The 24,079-nt window shown below is 41.1% G+C and overlaps 1 protein-coding gene across 5 annotated transcripts in view; it reads right to left on the bottom strand.

Moving 5' to 3' along the window:
* Positions 1-24,079, bottom strand: part of LOC149187843 (putative uncharacterized protein YDL057W) — a 383,231-nt gene that overhangs the window by 91,844 nt on the left and 267,308 nt on the right. The gene's annotated exons all lie outside the window — the stretch shown is intronic.

The raw sequence follows: 24,079 nt of genomic DNA, 5'->3' as shown, positions 1-24,079 counted from the left end.
TTGTCATATAAAAATGTAGTGAATTCTTAATCACAGGAGAATCTCATGTGAACTGATGTCAAGCACCTTTCTTCTAACAAATGAATAGAACGGTGTTTATCAAACGTCCTTAGAACTGCATCAAAATGCCTGCACCAGTCCTTACAAAAGGATTAGTGAATAAGTGTTTCTAGTTAGGTCTTCAAATTAACTTCCAACAAGCTCAAAATATGACTCAGATCAGCTTCAAAATGATGTGCAATAGAGGCTGAACTGTCCTTTACAATCCACTTGAAGGTTCACCTGGTTGTAACCATGAGAAAGGCTAGTTCTGCACACAAAAATAGGATAGACGTGCTTTCAGGAGAATGCAAGGGAGCCAGGAACAGTTCCAGATCTTGCTCCAAAGGGAAGGTCGAATGGCCTTTGATGCCCACATCAGGCCTATACAATCAATCCAAACAAACCAACCTTCTCTGAACCTTGAGATGACAATGAAACGACAGAGATTTAAGACAAAGATAGATGAGAGAAAATAGCAAAACCCTTATCCCAAGATGATAAGAAACCATAACCCTTCTTCGACCTTCTTCAGGATGAATCAGGACTACACTGGCCGTAGAAGATTTCAGAATTTTTGAGACATGTTTTTGGCAATAATCACATTAAAATTCATTTGTCGACGCATGTTTAGCTGGGAAAAAGATGGAGGCACTTGCGTGTTTAGCGGAGACATCTACATGGCTAGTAGAGGAGGAGCAACAACAGCAACAACAAAGGAAAAGGGAGGAGCAGCAAGCATGGTGAGCATAGGAGCCCTTTTACATCATGAAGGGTGATGAGGCAGCATTAGCACCAACTTCTACACGTATGATATACCTACACCTACCAGTCAGCATTAGAGATGATGCAAGATCTTTTGGTGGAAAAAAAGCCATGATCTTTTCTCATAAAATGAGGAGAGGTTATTCATTCGTTTTTTCATTGTAGATGACTCATACTAATGTGGAACGAACAAAGTTCGTTCTTCAAGTTAAACACTCCAAAAGACATGGAATATGTAAATCTCCATTGAGATACAAGAATATATATTAAAATGTATGAATAGGAATGATGATACAAATGAGAGTAAGGGGCTTGCTTATATACTAGGGGGTGCCTCTTCATGGAAAGTCATGTCCCATTTAGACATTAATTAACCAATTAACTTAATCGTTATTACAATTATCCTCATTATTTATATTTATATTATTTTATATAATTTTTCGTAACATTGCCTTCCTCCTCAAAAAAACTTTGTCCTCAAAGCTTTGTTGATGCAAAAGGCGTGATCTCTTTTTCGGTTTCAAATATCTTCTCATCTCGGCACTATCATCTTCGTTAATACAAGTTGATATGATATTCTAAGTGACAAACTAAAATATCGTACTGAGAAGGGATCAGACCATCCTAGATTAATCTTTTGTAGAATATTTTGATTGCTAGAATTTTGTAACGAATTGTCATCATAAGACTAGATTGAAGTTACATCAATATTGTTTGCAATATTAGTTAGTTGTTTCTGTTCTGAATAGTCCTGATACATAGCTTGTTTGAGTTGCCTACTCTCATGATTGGGATGTCGATAGGGAACTTTTTGGGTTTGACTTTCCCTTATTAGGTGTGTGGAAATTTTTTGATTTTCTCTTTGTGAGGATGTTGTTGAGTTGGTTACAGAACCTTCATTTGGGATGTTCATCGTCTGAACAACAACATCTAAGTGTGTATTTTCTTCAACTTGCTTGTCTTCTTCCTGAGTTGTGACATTCACTGGGTCGGTATCGGTTGTTTTTTCATCAACTTGAATTCCTACATTTGATGCTTCCTTCTCGATAAGTTGTGCTTATTTTCTAATGATGTCTTATCCTTCTTAAGCATCTTAATTTGCATCAGTAATATTTCACTATGGTCTTTAAGTCGTGAAACTTCATTTTTTTCAGCATTGATCTGTTGATTTTTAATTTACCTTGGACAAGTGGTTTCCCATGGGTTAATCTATACCTAGGGAAAAGTGTCCAAAATAATTCTTTTTCTAAGTGTGACTTTATAAAGTAAAAGTGACTTTATAAGTGGTAAAGTCAATGTTAAATTATAAAGTGAAAAGTGACTTTAGACAAAGTACTATGTGGGTACTTTATTTAATAGGTGAGTTAAAAATAGAAAGTAAGGATTAAATGCACATTTATTCTCATCCCTTGATCTAAATGAATCTAAGCCATTAGATCTTAGAGTTGCCCAAAAGTCATTTAGGGAAACAAAAGAGGGTAAAGAAAAGAGAGATTGCATTCATTCTTTATGAGCAGATTGGAGAAAAGAGGCTGAGAGCTAGAAAAAAGTTCTGAAGGAGAAATTTGTTGCAGCAAGCTGAAGGAGTGATTTCTGGGCAAAGTTGGGCATGGAAATCAAGGCATAGAAGACAACATAAGGTACAGTACGAACAACGTTTAATGTTGTGAATTGCACGTTGTTCGAGAGAGGTTTTTGAAAAAAAATAAAAATCTATACAGCGGTACAGAAATCCGTATAGTCTGTATGGAATCCATATAGTATAGTTCGTATCCGTACAGTACATATTTTCAACTTCAAGTGGGCATGGAAATCGAGGCAAAGTGGGCATGGAAATCGAGGAAAAGTGGACACAGTTTTCAAGGAGTTTTAGGCTGAAGAGATAATTTGTATTTTGTTGTTTTGATTTGTTTGCAAATGTATTTTTCCTAACCTGAAAGATAGATAAATTTGAAGAGCTCTCTAACAAGTTTTCCCCGAGTAAGATTGAAGGGGTTTTACCTAGGTCTAAGTTGACCAAAAATCTGTGTATTTTTATGTGTGTTGTTGGTCTGTTTATGTCCATATTTATTTTCAACATGTGTTAACAATCCCATGTGTTTTAATCTGAAAATTTCATTTCCATAATTCTATATGTTGAATGTATGTTTATGCGAAAGGGCATTTAACTGAATGGGAGTGATAAGGTGAAATTAAAACCGGGTTAGGATTGCAGGAAACTTTTTACTCATCAAATTTCAACATGGTATCAGAGCAACACGCTGAAAATCGTAGTTTGAACAGCAAATAGTAGTTTGTGACAACAAATAGGGGTTTGGATAGCAAACAGTGGTTTGGACAACAAATTGAATTTTTGGACAACAAACTGATATTTTGGGAAAGCAAGGTGAAATTTCACACAAACTGAACTTTTGGACAACAAGGTGTGCTGGAAAGTTCATTTCTCCATTTTCTTGGTTTTGTAAATTTTGGACAGCAGTCATAGCCATGTTCTTAAGGATAGAGGACAGACTGGATGAGATATCCAATTATGCCATTTGGAAGGACAGAATTCAAACAGTGTTTGAAGACGCATCAGTTTGGGACATAGTGTGGCAAGTGGTTATACCTCCTACTGTTGCTGATGAACTTGCTGAATTCACAAAAAATAATGCAAAGGCAAAAGGGATTTTGATGAGCAGTTTGCAGGATCATGTGGTTCCTCAGGTGAGAGGAAACACATATGCATATCAGATGTGGACAGCTTTAACCACTCCCTATCAGAGTACCAATGAGAGCAGGAAGATGGTACTCAAAAAACAATTGAAGAACATCAGGATGATAAAGGTTGAAAGTGTACATTATCTTGGCAGGGTCAAACAGGTCCGTGATGATTTCACTGTTATTGGTGAGGCAGTTTCACCCATAGAGTTAGTCAGGATAGTTGTAGCGAGACTTCCTAAGTCTTGGGAGGTCTTTGGAGCTACAGTTACCTCTAGGGAGAATCTTCCCAATTGGGACAAATTCTGGGATGATTGTGTGTAGCATGAGATACGGAAGACTAGCAGTGGTGGGGTGAAAATGGCAGATGAGGAGGATGTAGCCTTGACAATAGGGGGAAGAACAAAAGGAAGGCCAAGAAAGGGGCCTCATGATGATGGGGCTAAAGGAAAGGAGAAGAAGAAGAAGAAAGATACAGATATGTCCAAAGTCAAATGTTGGGCATGTCAGAAGATGGGACACTATGCTGCTACGTGTCCTGAGAGGAAGAGCAAGGAGAAGAAGGGTACTGCAACTTCAGCAAAAGTGCAGTAGTTTGCTTCACAATTTGACAAGGACTTTGCATTTATTACTTTCACATCTAGTAGGAGTACATCATCCAATGTGTAGTACATAGACAGCGGGGCTTCCCGCCATATGACAAGTGCACAAGAGTTCTTTTCAGAGCTTGCAGAGAGGGCACTTGATATTGAGATTGTACTAAGAGATGGCTGCACTGTAAGAGTTGTTGGTGTGGGGACTATGACCTTTGAGAGGGAGTATTTGCCTCCTTTGAAGGTCATGTATGTTTTGTATGTTTTGGGGATGAAGGAGGAGTTGATTTCGGTGTCTACTATGGAGGAGAAGGGGTTTGACATCACTTTCTCAGGAGGGTAGGTATTGATGCATCCCAAGGGAGCTTCCATCACTTTGGCCAAAGTGATTGGAGTCCGCTTTGGGAAACTATACAGGTTTAGTTTTCAGTTGGCAAGAGCATTGGTGAGTAGCACATTTGGTATCACTCACACTAGTACCACCAGCAATAGGGACTTGTGCAAGTTATGGCACCAGAGGATGGCGCATATGCATCATGGAGCTTTGAGAGTACTGAGGGATATCACTACTGGAGTTCCTGATTTTAGTGTTGCGCATTATGAGGTCTGTAGAGGATGTGCTTTGGGAAAGTACACTAAGTTACCATTCTCAGCGAGCGACAGCAGATTTACAGGTATACTAGACTTGATTCATACTGATGTTAGTGGTCGTATGTCTCATGTGTCTTTGGGTGGTTATGAGTATTATGTTATATTCATTGATGGCTACTCAAGGAGGACTTGGATATATTTCCTGAGGACCAAGGGTGAGGTCTTTTGTTGCTTAAAGAGTTCAAAGCTCTTGGGGAAAAGCAAATAAGTAGGAAGATTCGGGTCTTGAGGTCAGACAATGGTGGTGAGTACACCGATGGTGAGTTTTCTGACTTTTGTGCACAGGAGGGCATTAGGAGAGAGTTCACGGTTCTTTACAACCCCCAACACAATGGGGTGTCTGAAAGGAAGAACAAAGCTATTGTTGGGGCTACTAAAGCAATGATTCATGATCAGGGGTTGCCTTTGTTTTTGTGGGTTGAGGCCAACAATACTGTTGTTTATCTTTGGAACAGGAGTCCTCACAGAGTATTGGGGAATATGACTTTGAAGGAGGCTTTCACTGGAGAGAAGCCTCATGTGTGACATCTTCGTATCTTTGGATGTCTCACATATTCTTATATCCCCAAGGAGCAGAGGACAAAGCTGGAACCCATGGCAGAGAAGGGTATCTTTATGGGTTATAGCGAGACTTCGAACGCCTATTGGATCTTCATTCCTTCTAAACAGAGAGTGGTGATTAGGAGGGCCTATCAAAGATCACGGGAGTATGATGATAGAGTCACAGACTTCTCCTCAGCAGGGAGGTCAAGTACAGGGAGCAAGACCTCAGGGTTCTGGATCGACTGGTACAAGAGGTACTTCAGTGTTAGTGACATTTGAGGCACCAGTGGCAAGTTCACCGAGCACTTCTTTAGGGAGTCCACTGGTACAGAGTTCACATGATACTTCAACTGACACAGGCACAGGTGTCAATATGATCCAAGTGGATATTGGTGGCCACCCATCTGTTCCACGTGGACCCCCACCATTTTTTCTATCAGTTTTTTAGTTTACTATTTTTGGCAATTTTTCGGGTCTTGAACTTCCAAAACCGTTTTGAGGCCCTAAACGACGTTTTTTTGGCAATCTCGATTCGAGCGATCGCATTAACATCATGTTTTCAGTTGTATTCCTCGGAGAGATCTTTCTAACGAGGTATCATGCGCATCAAACGGAGATAATATGACCACGCTATGACTCCGGAAAGTTGGCTGCCCAATTAACCCCAACGTGGCCCATAAATGCTTGGTGTTACATCTCCTCAGGTTAGGGTTTTGGTTGTTTAGGTTTTCCTCTTATTTTTCAATAATAAAAAGGCCCTTGACCCTCATTGTAGTTCAGTGCAAAGGCATGTAGCCAACACATCTCTTCTCAGAGATAAGCTACCATCACCGAGCTAGTCTCATTTCCATTATGTTTATAAGCATATTTCACTATTTGATATTAATGAGAGATAGTGTTATTTCTACTGCATCTATGTATTTATGGTTATATATGTAATTTGTTGTGTTCCTGTTTAAATTCAAATCATTGGTATCAAAGCAATCTTCTCTTTCTCTATTTTTCTTTGCATGTCCCCAACGAGGTTAGCATATAAGGAGTTAGGGCTCGAATTGGTCGAACCTTTGCAAGACCAACATCGTAAATCCCAACAGCCTCCCATGGGGGAAGAAAAGAAACATGAGGAAGCAGGAGATCCTATCAAAATATTGCTCGAGGAGGCCCTCGAGAAACAAAGGAACGCGATGATGGATAACTTTACTCAAATCCTTCAACGGTTGCCCACCGATGGCACATCCACATCCAATAGACACTCTAGAGGCTCCACACCTTTTAAGGTACAAGTAAACTTTGACATTCCCATATTTGAGGGCCAAATAGATGCAAACACAATAGATAAATGGTTGAATCTACTAGAAGGATATTTTTTTGTTTATGATTTTTCCAGCTGAGAAAATACACCCCCCATATCAAGGACTGGTGGGATACTTATTGTGAGTAGAAGGATAAAAGTAAGACCTCATTGTGTTCAGTCACTCCCACTTGGAATTCATTCGGAGACGCCATCAAGGAGCAGTACTACCCTGTCGGGAGCTACGAGGACAAATGCATAAAGTGGACCACGTTGCAGCAAGGAAGGGACCAAGATGTGTCGGAGTTTGCCAATGTTTTTCATACCCTTTGCACCAAGTTAGGTATCAAGGATTCTAAGAAACATTTGGTATTCAAGTACTGCGGCTTCCTACACAGATACATCCAGAATGAGATAGAGTTCCTGGACATCTCCTCACTCGGGACGGCGCACCGATATGCCGTCAAGATCGAGCAGAAGTTTAAACGGAAGAAGCGAGACTTTGGATCTGCGAATCTGAAGCAAGGGAAAGTGCCCCCAAACTGCAGAACAAAGGACAAAGCCAAGGTGGGACGGACCAGGACAACCCGCCAAGGCCACAAGCAAAGGACAACACTGCAAAGTTGAAGAAGGATACGGAAAGTGGTGTACTTCCATAAGAGCTCCAGCCACAACACAAGTGTTGGGCCAAGCAGTCACTGGTGGCCGAACTGAAGGCTTCAGAATCAGATGCATGTTCCGACTTTGAGTCAGAACCTAACAAGGGGAATGACAAACGGAAGCAGATTATTGATGTGGAGCCTAACGCCACTGTCGCCACCACAAAGATCCAGATGGAGGAACTCGAAGTTCCAAAGGAGGAGGAGCGTCTCTTCCACTCCCAAATGTGGGTAAAGGGTTCCCCGCTACAGTTCATTGTCGACAGTGGGAGCCAAAAGAACCTCATTGCAGCAGAGGTCGTGAAGCGGCTGGGCTTACCAACCACAACACACCCCAATAGCCCCCAACTTCCCTTCGCGCAGTTCCTTATCCAATTGATCCAGTTGAACACAGTTGTACACCATCAAGTGGCTTCACCACGGATGGGATCTACGCGTGAGCCAACAATGTCGCCCTCCATACAACATCAAGCCCTTCATGGATGAGGTATTATGTGATGTTGCTCTCCTTGATGTTTGTGATGTATTATTAGGCCAACCACACTTGTGGAAGCGACATGCTGTGTATGAGTCAAGGCCTCGCGTTGTTATTGTTACAATGGGAAATAAGTTGTACAGGATACCGGAGGTAGCACCACCTGCCGCCATCTCTCTGGTTACTGCAAAACAATGCAGAAAGCTCATTTCAAAAACCAGGAAATTTGCTTTCCTGATGATATGCCCTCAAGGAAAGAAGAAGACGGTGGCCATGACCTCCAGATAGGGCCCCTCTGCATGACAACAACAGATCGACAAGGTCGTGGAGTAGTACGAGGACATCTTCACCTCCCCTGCAGGGGTGCCTCTGCAATGTCAGGTCAAGCACTCCATCGATCTAACTCCAGGTGCATCGTTACCCAATGGACTAATATATCGGTGCTCTATTCTAGAGAACGATGAAATCAAGAGGCAAATTTAGGAGTCGCTGTAGAAAGGTCACATTCAGCCGAGTTCATCACCTTATGGGAGCCCGATCGTGTTGGTATAGAAGAAGGATGGGACTTGGAGACTTTGTATTGACTATCGAGCCCTAAACAAGATCACTGTCTGAAATAGGTACCTGATACCGCGGAATGATGACCTTCTAGACCAACTCAAAGGGGCAAAATATTTCAGCAAGATCGGCTTGAAGTCCGGATATCACCAGGTACCAATCGAACCCTCCGATGTTTGGAAGACTGCCTTCAAAGCCAAGGAGGGCCTTTCTGAATGGTTGGTTATGCCCTTCGGGTTAACGAATGCTCCTGCCACCTTCATGAGGCTTATGGATGACATCTTACGACAATTCACCAACTCATTCGTAGTGGTATACTTGGATGACATCCTGATCTTTAGCCAGAGTTGGGAAGAGCAACTCCACCACATCCGACAAGTACTCCAAACACTACGGCAACACAAGCTATGTGCCAATTTGGAGAAATGCACTTTTGGCATGACGAAGTGATCCGAATTGGATCCATAAAGAATGATTAAACAAAGCCATGGTTGTAGCAGGTCTGGACAAACTTCTAAAAATTCCAAAAAAGCAATCAAAAACACCCTGAACCAGTGGCAATGGCAGCCAGCGTTGAACGACGAGGACCCCGGTCAAAGCGCGCTGACCGAGGCCCATGGAGACCGCACGGGAGGCTGAATTAGCCCCTGGGATCCCCGGATCGGGAAACAGAGGTGGATTTTGATGTGCGATTAGTGCTTAATAACGCATCGCTTGGCGAAAAGGGCCAAAATGGAGAAGCCCCAAGCACTCGGATGCGTGGGGAGTCGGAGAACCGTGGGCGAAAAGCGAAAAAGTGCTAAAGGACAAGGCGAGACCTGCGCTCCGAAAAACCGGTGGTATTGATCAGGGCGCCCTCAAACAGTAAGTGGTTTCAGAGAAACTGGAGCGATCCCACTCAACAATCGATGCGTGGCAAGCTAAGGAGAGAGGAAACCGCCGCTGATCGCGCGCTAACGGTCGAGCAAGTCAACCGCAAGAGATGAGCGAACAGCATCGGATCTGGGGACTCCAAATTTAACGGCTGAGATCACGCCCGATGGAGGAAGCAGAATCGACGAAGGAATGAGCCGCGATTTAGAAGGATTTGAAGTCCGTTTTGACTGCCACGATGGAGGAAGACTTCATCCACAATGTAACCAAAGAACTGAACCAACGAAGCAGGCTAGCGTGTTACAGGAGGACATGTGGCCACTCCTTGTGAGCTGATGATGACACTTAGCTAGGGAACTCCAAGCGCAGCTGCAAAAGGCGATTCGACGGAGACGGAAGAGGAACTGAACAGACATGGAAACGAAAGGCTTAAAGCCATGAACAGAGTCAAAGAGAGAGAGAGTTAGAGAGAGAGACAGAGAAACCAAAATCCCGAGAGGAGGACGGAACATAGGGGAAAAGACAGTGAAGCAAAAGCAGAAGAGGATAGAGGGCCAAGCTGACCAAAGGCAACGTCGAGCACCAGAGAGCTTGAGGGATTCAAGCCATCCCAAAGAGGATATGTCCGGACTGAGCACCACATTAGGCTCTTTCCATTGTAGACCAGAAGGTCACAAAGCTGGTAGGCAAACGAGTCTGTGCACTCTAGTGGCTTGGGGAACCCAAGAACCACTCTGCCAAACAAATCTGTTTCAGGTGACTCATATTGAGCTCCTGCCTTGTAATTCTCTGCTTGAAACACAATAAAATAAGGCCACCACTGAAGCTGGACCGGAGATGTAGCCCTGGAGAATAGGGTGAACTCCTTATTAATTTCTTGTGTTCTTGTATTTGCTTACTGTATTTATCTGTTGTCCTTCCATTCAATTGTCTGTGCATTGGCAATCTGATCGATCCATTGCTTAAATGGCATAGACACACACACCAGCACATGAGTCTGTAATACCTTCATTTAATAAATCTTTAACTGAGGTCACTCAGGGTGATTATCAGATCAAGTGGTATCACAGCTCTAGGCTGTAAGGTTAGACAAGCTTGTGTTGGTTTAGCTGTTGAATGCTCACTAGATCAAAGCTCAAATTAAGAGAAGGAGAGTTGGTCGAAACTAATCCTGAAATTGGGAGAGTCTATCATTGGAAGACAATGTCAGAGGAAGGTTCTATGGGACCAGACCCTCAATTCATAGAGAGTTTCCTAGCTATAAAGTCTACAGTAGAAGAAATGTATAGGGACTTTAGAAAGCATACGGATGAAGATTCATTGGGTTCTAAACAAGATAAAGAAGAAGATGAGTCTCATTCCCATGACCACTCAAAAGGAAAAGGGAAAGAGGAAAGCTTTCTCACACCTCCTAATAGCCCTGTGCATAATAAGAAAGCATCTTTGATTAAGCTAGATGTTAAATTTGATTTTCCTATATATGATGGAGAGCTAAATGCTGAAAAATTGGACAATTGGATTAGACAAATTGATGTGTATTGCAGAGTGCAAAACATCGACTCAGACAAGAGCAAAATTCAGCTGGCAAGCCTACACCTAGGAGGCACTGCCTTGGTTTGGTGGGAAGGTAGAACCCAAGCTGACATGAAAAGACATGGGAAGACTATCTCTGTTTAGAGTGACTTTGTTTCTGCAATCAAGAAGCAGTTCTATCCATTGGCCTACATGCAACAAGCCATGATGAGTTGGCAAACTCTGCGACAGTTGAAAGGGCAAAGTGTGCAAGGGTACACTCAAGAATTTAGAAAGAGAGCATTGACTCTAGGGATCTCATTAGACTCACCAAAGACTCTTTTGAAGTACATTGGTGGTCTACACAGCGACATGACGCATACCATCCTCATGTTTAATCCCACTAGTATAGATGAGGTATCTGTACAAGCTACTCATCTAGAAGCTAGAGGAAAGAATGAAAATCTAGAAGTTGGGGGACCATCCCAACCCATTGTAAGCAAGAGCAAGGAGAAAAGAAAGCAGAAGTGGAAAGCAAGGAAGGCTAACACTGCACAGAAAGGAAAAGCTTCATGCACTCACTGTAAAAAGGAGGGGCATGATGATGAGCACTGTTGGATTTTGCATCCAGAGCTGAGACCTAAGAAGTCCGAGGGCAAGAAGAAGAAGACTGTTGCAGCTATTCAGAAAGATTTGGGGTCAGACTCGGGAGATGAAACAATCATTGTAGCCACAGGTATAAAAGGTAAGAATTCTGAAGCATCTACTAGTAATTCTGCTCAAACTATTATTGATGAAGAACATAAGAGAAAAAAACATGAGCTTTTCCATATTCGATTTATTTCCAAACATCAAAAGATTGATACTTTGTTTGATAGTGGCTCACAAGTAAATTTGATTTCTGAAACATTTGTAAAGAAATTTGGATTAGAACTACACCTCACAAGAAACCATACCCATTAGGATGGTTGAATGATAAAGCACAACTACAAGTGACTAGACAGTGCAAACTCAAGTTTTCTTTTGGGTCAGCATTTGTAGATGAGGTTGAGTTAGACATAATTCCTTTGGATATATGTGGAATTGTTTTAGGAAGTCCTTACTTGTATGATAGAAAAGCTATTTTCTATAGAGCTGAGAACAAGTATCTACTTGTTAAAGATGGAATCGAATACTTTGTAAGAGCTCACAAGCTCAAGAATAATTATACTTTCATAAATTCTAGGCAAATGAAAAGAATGATAAATTCATGCAAACAATTCTTACTAATGGTTGTAAAGGAAAAGAAACCTGATAAAACCAATGTATTTGAGGGCTGTAATCTATGTTGCAGGAAACGTGGGAGGGGGGCCCGTTTCCGGCTGGAAACTGGGACGAAACGCGGAAACGCGTTTGGTACGACCAGAAAACGCGTTTCCGGCCGTACTACCACGTTTCTAGAAATGGAAACGTGGCAGTACGGCCGGAAACGTGTTTCCCGGCCGTACAGCCCGCGTTTCCCAATTGAATTGTGTTTTTTTTTAATTTTTTTTTTTTTTCAAGTTTGTTTTTTAATTTTCTAGATGTGTGTCTAAAGTTGTAAAAGTGAATTTTTGCCCTAGTGTTGATATGCAGTTCATGGTAATGTTAAATTCTTAAAGTAAAAGTGATATTCTCCTTTATTTTTCATTTTCATCCTTTTACTTAAATTTTTAACATTACCATGAAATGACTCAAGATGTTTGAGAGTGGTTTCGCCCTCATTGGATTTCATATGGAGAAAGTAGAATTTTAGATCTCACTCAAAATCCAGCAGACTTATTTGTTTTTCAGGATTTCAGGTTTGGGGGGATTGCAATGTTTCCATTGGATTTTATCATGTACTAGGGTATGGAACTTGTATTTAATCAAGAGAACCAAGCCCTCTATGTAGGGGAAACTCCCAATAATCAAGATCATGTAGGGTACTAGGGTATGAAACGTGTATTTAATCAAGAGCACTAAGGTCGTTCGACTATGTAGGAGGAGACTCCCAATACAACAGTGGTCCTTCTAAAGAATGGGATGTGGATGCAAAAAATCCTGATTTGGATCTCTCTCTTGCAGCCTTATAGTCTTTATTGTACTTGCAACCTCATATGTTAATATAAATAAAGGCTGATTTTGAGATTTGGATATCTAATAAAGGTTGCTTTTGGATATTTCGATATTTTTATTTTCATTATGTGATCATTCATGAGTAAATGTGATGTAAATTAAATCTTAATGTTTAAGTGTAATAAATTGTAATGTATCATTTATGCTTTATGATTGCATACACACACACACACACACACACACACAGATATATATATATATATATATATATATATATATATATATTCGCGTTTCCCCGTTTCCAAAATTTGGGGAGGTCGCGTTTCGTATCGCTTCCCGTTTCGGAAACTCGTACCCGTTTCCCCATTTCGTGCAACTTAGGTTGTAATGCTCAGCAGCAAGCTGATATAGAAAAGATTGTTTTAGAGTGTAATGACCCAACTTAAGTTACTAATTATTAGCATGCTTACGAGACGTGTGTATGATAGCTACATACACATGCATTGCAGGCATTGCACTAGTATACATACTAATTTAATTATATAGATGTCTATGTAAGAAAATGAATAAATTTTTAAAAGTGTTAATTAATACCTTATTTATTAAGTAGTACAATAAAATATATTAATTTATTTTTATTAATAAAATTTTATTTAAATAATAAATGATTATTATTACAATGGACCAGATTTATTTTACCTCAAAAATCTTTGGACAATTCATGATAATGTACTTAAAAGAAAATACTATTCTCGAAGTCGGTTGAGATGATAAGGTTAAAATCTCATTTAATGAATAATGACCAACTCAAGTAAAATATCTTAATGGATAAGGTTAAATCTTAAGATTAATTGGAGGAAAGGAAGGTGGGGTTTCTTGGGAGGGAAGAAACCTTCCCTATATAAACATAATCGAAAGGAGAAGTAAGGGGGGAAGGAAAAATCAGTTTTTGAAAACAGAGGATTGCTTTCACTTTTGGAATATAGTGCAGAGAGGAGAAAATACAGAGAAGGATGCTAGAAAATCAGTCTGTTTGAGGGATGAGCCGGGGGCTCGATTTTGAACTGTAAATTGGGAAATTTTGAGCTCTTCTTGGAGTTCTGGGCATGGGGGCCAATGGAGTTCCATTTCAAAGTCCTCTGGATCTGGGAACCGCAGAGGTTGATCCCAGATAGGCAAGGAGGAATCGGTTGGTTTGGTAAACTCGGAGCAACGTGGACTGACATCAGATGGAAGAATCAAGTATGCAATTGCATTTAATTTGAAAGAATTATTCAATAGAGCAGACAACTGGACAAGAACTGCAGCAGAGTAGACAGTTTTTCAGCAAAGCAGAAAGGTTAGTATCCATTAAATTAAATTTCTTTAAAATTCTGTATTCATTATTTTAGATTCCACTATTTAGAAATTAGCTTATAGTTCAGGTTCTCACAAAGAGTATGATGTCTTGTTTCATGAACCTAAAGGTCTGCCACCCAAAAAGGAAGTTGTTTATTTCACCAAGCTGGATTTGCACAATAGATACCATCAGGTCAGAGTTGCAGAGCAAGATGCATGGAAGACTGCTTTCAAAACAAAGCAGGGATTGTATGAGTGGCTGGTTATGCCTTTTGGTTTGACCAATGCTCCTGCTACTTTCATGAAATTAATGAATGATGTACTCAGGTCTTTTCTTGATGATTTTGTTATTGTGTACCTGGATGACATTCTGATTTTTAGTAAAACGTGGGAAGAACACCTAAAACATGTTAAGCAGACATTAGATGTTTTGAGAAGAGAAAAACTTTATGTTAAACTCTCCAAATGTGAGTTTGGCAAAACATCTCTAAATTATTTGGGTCATATAGTAGGGGGTGGTGAATTGAAAATAGATCCCTCTAAAGTGGCAGTCATTGTAAACTGGCCTAAACCCAAGTCTGCTACAAAAGTGAGAAGCTTCTTAGGAGCAGCACAATATTGGAGGAAGTTCATTTCTAACTTTTCCTCAATTGCAGCTCCCTTACATGCTTTGACAGGATTGAACAAGGTGTTTCAGTGGGGAGGCAAACATCAGAAAGCCTTCGACACCTTGAAAAAAAAGATTAGCACAGCACATGTACTAGCACTACCTGATCTACAAAGACCGTTTGAAATCCAAACAGATACCAGTGACTATGCCATGGGAGCAGTGTTGACACAGCACGGTAAACCCATATGTTATCATTCTGAGACTTTTAATTCTGCAATAGTTAACTATCCTACATATGATAAAAAATTGTATGCATTAGTTCAGAGTGTGAAAAAGTGGAAACATTACTTAATGGGCAAAGAGACAGTAATACATACTGATCATCAACCACTTCAATATTACACTCCCAAACTAAGTTGCAGCAATCAAGACACTACAAATAGATGGGTTTTCTACAACAGTTTCATTTAGTCATCAGATATAAAAAGGGCATACATAACAAAGTTGCAGACATGTTATCTAGACCCGTTATAAATACATCTACTATACTTGAGCATAATTCTATACTACATGAAAGCTACATTGAACAATATTCTCAAGATATAGACTTTAAAGATGTATATGCAACTTTGAGTCAAGGCAAAAAGGTAGAAGAATTGGATTATCATGTGAAGGACCGACTCTTATATCATTGTGGGAAACTCTGCATTCCACAAACTAAGAGAGTAAAGATAATTAGAGAGGCACACACTTCTCTAATATCAGGTCACTTTGGGGTAAGTAAAACAGTTGCACAGCTACAAAGATTTTGTTATTGGCCGAAAATGAATGAGACAGTTTCTAGATATGTAAGAGGGTGTACTATGTGTGCTAAGAGCAAGCCCAGCAATAGAAAACTAGGCTTGTACACTACATTTCCAGTTCCTTCTCACCCTTGGGAAAGTGTTTCCATGGATTTTGTTGGAGGACTGCCTAAGTCTAGAAAAGGTCATGATTATCTATATGTGGTTGTGGACAGGTTCAACAAAATGTGTATTTTGATACCTTGCAATAAACAAATTACAGCTGAACAAACTGCAAAACTATTCTTTGAACATGTATGGGTTCATTTTGGATTACCCACTTCTATTGTATCTAATTGAGACACCCGATTTGTGGGGAAGTTTTGGTCAAGTCTGTGGGATCTCATGGACACCCAACTGAAGAAAAGCACAGCTTTTCATCCACAAACCGATGGCCAGACAAAAGTAGTTAACAGGACAGTGTACTCAGGGGATATTGCAACAAACATCCTAAGCTTTGGGATGAACATTTGTGTTATGTGCAGCATGCTTACAATAGAGCAAAACACTCTTCTACACAAAGATCTCCTTTTGAGACCTGTTTTGGTTTCATACTAAGGTCTTCTTTGGATTTTGTCTTTGGTAAAGATACCACAGTTGATGGACACTAATGCGGACAAGGCAACTAGGTTCATTGAACAGATCCAAGAGATCGACCAGGCAATACAGGAACAGTTGGAAAAGAGCCAAGCCAAATACAAGGCTAGGCATGACAAGCATCAGATGGAGCATAGTTTTCAAGTTGGAGACCAGGTCTGGCTGCATATCAGCAAGGACAGGATGCAAGGTGAAGGTAAAAAGCTAAAGCCTATCAGGTATGGATCTTTTAGGATACTTGAAAAGATTGGTGAAAATGCTTTTTGCCTTGATCTACCAGCTTACATGCACATCTACTCAGTCATAAATGCATATTGCTTGAGATTGTTTGAACCTTCAATGATTGAGGATCCTGAAGAGCAAAGTCAATTGCCTTCTATTGATGACTTGCAACCTGAATATCTAAATGAGTTGTAGAAAATCACAATCTTGAACAGGAAGGTGAGGACGACACGGAGAGGAGATGTTGAGTACCTCAGAATTGGACTCAAAGGTTCGAAGCCAAGCAGTGCAAAGTGGATTGAGATTGGGCAAGTGAGACAGCAGTACCCTCACTTAGTTGATGCTTGAAAGAAAACCAACTTTTGGTGGTCCAAAAGCTTTTCAATGGGAAGGTCGTGATCCGAATTGGATCCATAAAGAATGATTAAACAAAGCCATGGTTGTACCAGGTCGGGACAAACTTCTAAAAATTCCAAAACAGCGATCAAAAACACCCTGAACCAATGGCAATGGCAGTCAGCGTGGAACAACGAGGACCCCAGTCAAAGCGTGGTGACCGAGGCCCATGGCGCAGGAGGCCGAATTAGCCCCTGGGAGCCCCGGATCGGGAAACAGAAGTGGATTTTGATGCGCGTCGCTAGGCGAAAAGGGCCAAAATGGAGAAGCCCCAAGCACTCGAACGTGTGGGGAGTCGAAGAACTGTGGGCGAAAAGAGAAAAAGTGCTAAAGGACAAGGCGGGACCCGCGCTCCAAAAAACCGATAGTATTGATCAGGGTGCCCTCAAACGGTAAGCGATTTTGGAGAAATTGGAGCGATCCCACTCAACGATCGACGCATGGCAAGCAGAGGAGAGAGAAAATCGTTGTTGATCGCGCACTAACAGTCGAGCAAGTCAACCACGAGGGACGAGCGAACGGCGTCGAATCCGGGGACTCCAGATCTAACGGCTAAGATCACGCCCGATGGAGGAAGCGGAATCGACGAAGGAATGAGCCGCGATTTACAAGGATTTGAGTTCGTTTTGACCGCCACGATGGAGGAAGACTTCATCCACAATGTAACCAAAGAACTGAACCAACGAAGCAGGCTGGCGCGTTACAGGAGGACATGTGGCCACTCCCTATGAGCCGATGATGACGCCGAGCCAAGGAACTCTAGGATATTCCAACACATAGGAAGTAGTTAAGTATAACTTGGTCTAGTATAGAGTTAGGTAAAGTGTGTTTCTTTACTACGTACTTTTTGTAACTTACAATCCGACGGTCACGATATGTAGTGATCCGATGGTTCATTCTCTCCTCAGTATTACCGATACTTGATCCGTGGTTTAACACCCGATTGGTCCATGATCTCTATTTAAAGAGCATGGAGGGTCATTTGTAGGGTAACCGTCCATGAGAGAAGCTTATGTAAATTTTCATTCTTTTATTAATAAATTGCCTGAAGTGGCTGCGTTGGCTCAGGCTGTGGACTGTTTCCCTCTTTGAGGGTTTTAACCACGTCAAAAATACTGGTGTATTGATCTGTGATCTATTTGTGAGCGGTGTCCTTTGGTGTTCTGTCTGAGGAACTTACCCTGTAAATTCCTACATGGTATCAGAGCTATTTGAGGGCCGCGTCTGTTGGTGATCCCAATTTGAAGCCGGTAGAACTGCATCCGACTACCGTTTCCTAGATCTATTGTTTCTGACTGCTTTTGGGCTGAGAGGACTGCTCTGTTGTGTTAAGAGCATCTGTTCCAGTGAGGAACCCCTTTCGTTTCACGCGAAAAGGTTTCTGGTAGCCCTAGTTACGTCATTTTTAAGATCTAGAGGTATACAGTATTTTTTTTCGCAGTTTCTAGTTATTTTCTCTCTGTTTATTATTTCGGTTTATTTAGCTCCTTTTTTATTACCGGATCTATACCTTTCATTTCTGTGTATGCTCTTTGCCCCGCGACTCTGTGCGATCTGGGCAAATCAGAAACAGAGAGGAAGGATTTTTCTCATGCGTATGCTCTTTTCTGCCGCGCCTTAGTGTGATCTCGGAAAATCAGAAACATTGAGGAAAATATTTAGTTTCCGGGTAAAGCTAACTTCAAGCCGTGAGGTTTGTTTTTTTTTTTGTATGTCCGTGTTGGGTTTTCTGTTTTCTGTTTTGTAGGGAAAAAGAGTTTTCTCAAGTAAGCACGCAGCCCAAAGCTTCAGCGACTAAAAAAAAAAAAAACCCTTCCTCTTTTCCAAAAATTACTAAACTTTTAGTTTAGCTCACTTGGTCCAAAGCTACTTTATGAGAGTAGAGGTCTTGAGTTTAAGTCTTCTTTTTGTTGAGCTAATTAGATTAAGTTTAGAAAGGGGGCGAATTTTTTTTTAAATATAATATTATCATTCATTTCCGCACATTTCCGCACTTCGTCGGCATCTTCATCAACTTTTCTTCAAAAAGCCATAACTTCTTCATCTGGAAGCCGTTTTCAGAGCCGTTTTTTTTGAACCAGCCTAATTTTTCGAGATCTTTCCATTGGGACACTTAGTTTCAGCATCTATAGCTTCAGTTTCTATTAAAATGGAAAGTTCATGCCAAGTTATTCTTGACAGCACCAACTACTTCCAATGGTGGTCCTACATTGTGGATTTACTTAAAAGTAAAGGTCTCTACAGAATAGCCTCAGGCCAAGAAACCAAACCGAAAGATGAAGATAAGGAAGCTAAATGGGAAAATAGGCAAGATCAAGCACGTGGGTTGATAGGGATGTCTATTTCTCTAGATCTTAGATTCCATATTGCAGAACTTGATACTCCTGAGGAAGCAATGAAACAGATCACTAAAGTTTTTGGAATTAAAAATGAACTTAAAGCCCATCAACTCAAAAATGAGTTGCTTACATTGGACCCCAATAATTTTTCTTGCATTGAAGATTTTTTGTCCAAGTTCAAGACCCTTAGACTTCCCTTGGAAGGTGTTAAGGTTAAGAAAGAAGATAGTAACCTTATCTATTCCATTCTTACTAAGTTGGGACCAGCCTATTCTGTGTTCGTTTCCACCTTCCATTCTACAAGAGAAGCCTTCATTTCTCAAAGACAGGCCTACAAGTCCCCTTCCTTTGATTCCTTTTGTGATTCTTTAATAAGAGAACAAGAAAAACTCTTACACCTTGTCTTCTTAATCTTGGAAACTCTTCGAAGAAAGCATTAGCCGCCCAGCAGCAACCAAATTCAAAGAATCCTAAGAAGTTGTATCCTAAAAGGAATGGTCCTAAACCAAACAAGGGTCCTAAGCAATTTTAGCCTCAAAATGAAAAATCATTTCAACAAAATGATAAGACAAATAAAAAAAAAGGGAAGAAGACTGATAGACATTGCAACTTTTGTAATCAAGATGGCCACTTAGAATCCAAATGCTTTAAGAAGATGGAAGCCTTGGAAGCAGCAATGAAGAAGCATAACATCCATTTGGAGCACTCTTCAACTTCAACTTCATCTTCAGGAATAACACTTTTTGCATGTGGTTGTCAAGCATCTCAGTCTGGCTATGCACTAAATGTATCTTCTTCTTCTCATTCTCATGAGTGGCTCATTGATTCTGGAGCTTCTTATCACATGGCCAAAAACAAAGCCATGTTTTCTTCTTTAAATGATTGTAACACCAAAAATATATATGTTGGTGATGATAGATCTCTTAGTGTTGTAGGGACTGGAATTGTTCATATAGACAATGGTCAATTTAATGATGTATTATGTGTTCCAACCTTATCCTGCAACCTTCTATATGTATATCAGATAACTCATTCAGGTGAAGGTAAAATCGTTGAATTTTCACCTCACGATGTTGTAATTAAGGACTTAAGAGATCCTAGACAGATTTTAGCTACTGGCATTGCTGATGATTCTACAAGGTTGTATAAGTTTCACAACTTTGGGTTATCAAATCTTCCCTCGGTATTTGTTGCTCATAACGATGAAGTGAGCAAACTTTGGCATGAGCGATTTGGTCACTTAAACTATCGCTCCCTTCAAAATCTATGTAAAGAAAATATGGTGACAGGTCTTCCAATGGTATCTTGCAGAGATGGTGTTTGTTCCGGATGTGTACTCGGAAAACATCATCGGGATAGTTTTGAAAAACGTGCCTCTTGGCACGCCACAGCCCCTTTACAACTTGTGCATAGTGATTTATGTGGTCCACTTCTAGTTGTTTCATTCTCTAGCTACAAGTATTTCTTAACTTTCATTGATGATTTCTCCAGACGCACTTGGTTATACTTCTTAGAACTCAAGAGTGAAGTATTTAACATGTTCTTGGCCTTTAAGGCCTTTGTTGAAAAACAATCTAGACATCAAATTCTTAAGCTAAGATCTGATAAACATAAAGCTCGTCTTGTTGCTAAGGGTTTTTCACAAGTTGAAGGCATTGACTACACTGAAACCTTCTCCCCTGTTGCCAAAATGAACTCTATCCGCCTTGTTCTTTCCCTTGCTGCCTCTTTCAAATAGGAAGCCCATCAGATGGATGTTAAATCTACCTTCTTGCATGGGGACTTGCATGAAGAAATCTATATGGAACAACCTATTGGCTTTATACAAACAGACTCCAGCCTTGTATGTCGGCTTAAGAAATCCCTTTATGGTCTCAAGCAAGCTCCTCGAGCTTGGTATGCCAAAATGGATAACTTTCTTTTAGAAACTGGCTTTTCTAGGTGTCATTCTGACAATATTGTCTACACAAAGAAAGTGGGCAAGTCCCTTATCATTCTTGTTCTTTATGTTGATGATCTTATCCTGACTGGTAGTGATCCCAACCTTATAAACCATGTGAAGTCTAGCCTTAAAAGGAAGTTTGAAATGATAAACTTAGGACACTTACATTATTTTCTTGGTCTTCAAGTCTTGCAATCCAAGGAAGGTAATTCCCTTTCCCAGTCCAAGTATGCCTGTGATATTCTACGCCATTTTCACATGGAAGACTGTAAGCCAGCCCCTTCTCCCTTTCAGTCTGGAGTCAAACTTTTGGTCACTTGTACTTCTCCTGAAGTTGATGCTACCTTATACCGTCAACTTGTAGGAAAACTTTTGTATCTAACCCATACTCGTCCTGACCTTTCCTTTGTTGTTGGCCTTGTTGCTTGGTTATGCAAAACCCACATGAAAGTCATCGGAAAGCAGCTAAAAGAATACTTTGTTATGTTCGAGGTACAATTCAATTTGGGATTCATTATAGTGCCAAAGCAGCTCCTCTATTGGTTGGTTTCACTGATTCTGATTGGGCTGGTGACCCTGATGATCGGAAGTCTACTGCAGGTTATGTGTTCACTCTTGGTTCAGGACCTATTACATGGGCTTGCAAGAAACAAGGTGCCATTTCTCTTTCTTCAGCAGAAGCAGAGTATCATGTTGCCGTAGAAGCTAGTAAGGAAGCCTTGTGGCTTCGTCAAATCCTGTCAGAGTTTGGCTTTCAACAGCAACATCCGACTACACTTTGGTGTGATAATCAAAGTGCCATTCAACTATGCAAAGATTCAGTCCAACATCAGCGCAGCAAACACATTGAACTGCACATGCACTTCATCAGAAAGCTCATTCATGACCATGTTCTTGAAGTGCAATATTGTTCAACAAATGATCAAGTTGCAGACATCTTTACAAAGGCTCTCACAGAGGCGAAGTTTACAAAACTTCGATTTATGGTTGGAGTTCAGGAAGTTGTCACTAAGGGGGGATAGGCTCTAGTGCCTCCTTCCTTCTACTATTGTGTCATATTTGTACATCCTTCAATCCTATCCCAAGTTGTTCTTAAGGGGGGATGTTAGGATATTCCGACACGTAGGAAGTAGTTAAGTATAACTTGGTCTAGTATAGAGTTAGGTAAAGTGTGTTTCTTTATTATGTACTTTTTGTAACTTACAATCCGACGGTCACGATATGTAGTGATCCGATGGTTCATTCTTTCCTCGGTATTACCGACACTAGATCCGTGGCTTAACACCCGATTGGTCCATGATCTCTATTTAAAGAGCATGGAGGGTCATTTGTAGGGTAATCGTCCATGAGAGAAGCTTATGTAAATTTTCATTCTTTTATTAATAAATTGCCTGAAGTGGCCGCGTTGGCTCAGGCCTTGGACTGTTTCCCTCTTTGAGGGTTTTAACCACGTAAAAAATATTGGTGTATTGATCTGTGATCTGTTTGTGAGTGGTGTCCTTTGGTGTTCTGTCTAAGGAACTTACCCTGTAAATTCCTACACGCTCCGAAAAAACGGTGGTATTGATCGAGGTGCCCTCAAACGGTAAGCAGTTTCAGAGAAATTGGAGCGATCCCACTCAACGATCGACGCGTGGCAAGCAGAGGAGAGAGAAAACCGCCGTTGATCGCGCGCTAACGGTCGAGCAAGTCAACCGCACGAGACGAGCGAACGGCGTCAAATCCAGGGACTCCAGATCTAACGGCTGAGATCACGCCCGATGGAGGAAGCGGAACCAATGAAGGAATGAGTCGCGATTTACAAAGATTTGAGTCCGTTTTGACCGCCACGATGGAGGAAGACTTCATCCACAATGTAACCGAAGAACTGAACCAACGAAGCAGGCTGGCGCGTTACAGGAGGACATGTGGCCACTCCCTATGAGCCGATGATGACGCCGAGCCAGGGAACTCCAAGCGCAGCTGCAGAAGGTGATTCGACAGAGGCGGAAGAGGAACTAAACAGACATGGAAACGAATGGCTTAAAGCCATGAACAGAGTCAGAGAGAGAGAGAGTCAGAGAGAGAGACAAAGGAACCAGAATCCCGAGAGGAGGACGGAACACAAGGGAAAAGACAGTGAAGCAAAAGCAGAAGAGGACAGAGGGCCGAGCTGACCAAAGGCAACGTCAAGCACCAGAGAGCTTGAGGGATTCAAGCCATCCCAGAGAGGATCTGTCCAGACTAAGCACCACATTGGGCTCTTTCCATTGTAGACCAGAAGGTCATAGAGCTAGTAGGCAAATGAGTCTGTGCACTCCAGTGGCTTGGGGAATCCAAGAACCACCCTGCCAGTCAAATCTATTTCAGGTGACTCATATTGAGCTCCTAACTTGTAATTCTCTGCTTGAAACACAATAAAATAATGCCACCACTGAAGCTGGATCGGAGATGTAGCCCTGGAGAATAGGGTGAACTCCTTATTAATTTCTTGTGTTCTTGTATTTGCTTACTGTATTTCTCTGTTGTCTTTCAATTCAATTGTCTGTGTATTGGAAATCTGATCGATCCGTTGCTATGGCATAAACACACACACCAGCACGAGTCTGTAATACCTTCATTTAATAAATCTTTAACTGAGGTCACTCACAGGGTGATTATCAGATCACCAAGGTTCAATATCTGGGATACATTATTGATGAATGGGAGGTGCATGTGGATCCAGCCAAGATCCAAGTCATTTGGGATTGGCCAACCCCAACTACTCCAACGAAGCTTCGTCGCTTTCTGGGTCTTGCCAATTTCTACTGCAAGGTCATGTTGGGGTTCTCTCATACCACTTAGCCCTTGAGTCAAGTCACCAAAGGAGGAGCAAAAGCAAAATTCTTTTGGTTTGAATCTCAATAGAAGGCATTCGCAGAGTTGAAACATCGCCTTTGCTCTGCACCAATGCTCAAATTATCGGACTTACAACAATCATTTGAGATCGAGACAGATGCCTCTGACTATGCTATCGGAGCAGTCCTTACTCAACAAGGGCATCCAATGGCATATCACAGTGAGACGCTTTCAGACACAG

The sequence above is a fragment of the Pinus tabuliformis genome, chromosome 3_1, assembly GCF_031772625.1.
Source record: "Pinus tabuliformis cultivar Carrire ecotype Pingquan chromosome 3_1, CPIR1, whole genome shotgun sequence".
Taxonomy (NCBI): domain Eukaryota; kingdom Viridiplantae; phylum Streptophyta; class Pinopsida; order Pinales; family Pinaceae; genus Pinus; species Pinus tabuliformis.
The sequence above is the reverse complement of the archived record's forward strand: the minus strand, read 5'-3'. Positions and strand labels throughout refer to the sequence as shown.